The sequence below is a fragment of the Trichechus manatus genome, unplaced genomic scaffold (assembly GCF_000243295.1).
Source record: "Trichechus manatus latirostris isolate Lorelei unplaced genomic scaffold, TriManLat1.0 scaffold00123, whole genome shotgun sequence".
Taxonomy (NCBI): domain Eukaryota; kingdom Metazoa; phylum Chordata; class Mammalia; order Sirenia; family Trichechidae; genus Trichechus; species Trichechus manatus.
The window spans coordinates 79,270-80,804 of record NW_004444059.1 but is presented as its reverse complement, the minus strand read 5'-3'; positions in this window follow the sequence as shown (position 1 = coordinate 80,804).

Sequence of the window (1,535 nt, the reverse complement as noted above, 5' to 3'; positions counted from 1 at the left end):
GAATTTGAACTGTCCGTCAATCTTTCAGTTAGCAGCCGAGCACTTTACCAATGCACCATCAAGGTTCCTTCACCCACTCCAACTTAGCATATTTCTGAATTTAACATTTACATTTTATCAAAGAACTTTGTTGTACAGCTCTTTATTTGAATGTCTTTCTGACATCACTCATAACAAAATACATATCTTGGTAGAAAGTTGCCCTTCAGCCATATGAGCTGTTTCCACCCGAGCTTAAGAGCATGCTAGTAAGTGTGTGTTGAATGTATTGAAAATAGTCATAGCATGAGGGAGTTTCGCGATTCAAAATCCCAGTAGCTACCACTGGGTGGCAGAATTAGACTTTTGCTAAGAACTCTAGTCTGCCTGAGTTTTAGTAATAGACATATCTAAAATCATTGGTCCATTAGGATTATATAGTCTCAGAGTACAGCTCATACTATTACTCTTGGCATATATCTCAAAAATTGCCTTTGTTCCAGACCCTGTTCAAATTTAGTTCTTTTTTTCTAGTCACTGTATATTTTGGGGACGACAGGATGCCCAAATGTGGTATGTGTTTACCAGAATCTGTATAGCTCTGAAAGATTTTGTACCTCTTTATTAGTAGGACCCAGAAGAGATAGTAATTGGTTTATGAAATGTCCCTAGACGCCTCAACTTGGGATATTCCCAGATATTTGATTGCCCTTGGTCCTGAATCAGTCATACTTGACTACCCCTGTGCACTACAATTTTCAAACGCTCTTGGCTTTCTCTTCCAAAGAGGAAATTATCATGATATCATCAGTGTAGTTAATCAATTTACTTATGACAGTGATCATATATAAATCTCATCTTACCAGACTGTACTCTTGCATGAGAATAGTGATTGTATAATGGAATCTATCTCACACAAAGTTGAACTATGCTTGATCTTCTTTCCATGAATGGGATACAAAAGCCAAGTCATCTTTAGCGAACAGTCACTGTTAACCAACTGAACTTAAAATGTTTTCCTCACGTCTTGCATAGCAAAGACTACTGAGGGGAAAATTTTATTTAAAATTCAACAGTCAGCCTTGGAGCTATGCAGGTTTTTTCATAAACCATGCAGGATTATACGATTTTCTTTTTTAAATTTGTAATTTTTTTAAATACGTAGCTTGTTTTATTTTTTTATTGTACTTTAGATGAAGGTTTACAGAACAAATAGTTTCTCATTAACCAGTTAGTACACATATTGTTTTATGACAATAGTTGACAACCCCACAACATGTCAGCACTGTCCTTTTTCATCCTTGAGTTCCCTATTACCAGCTTTCCTGTCCCCTCTTGCCTTCTAGTCTTTGTTCCTTGACTGTTGTGCCCCATTAGTCTCATTTTGTTTTATGGGGCTGTCTAATCTTTTGCTGAAGGGTGAACCTCAGGAGTGACTTCATTACTGAACTAAAATGTTGTCTAGGGGCCATACTCTCGGGGTTACTCCAGTCTCTGGTAGGCCAGTAAATCCGGTTTTTTTTTGTGAGTTAGAATTTTGTTCTACATTTTTCTCC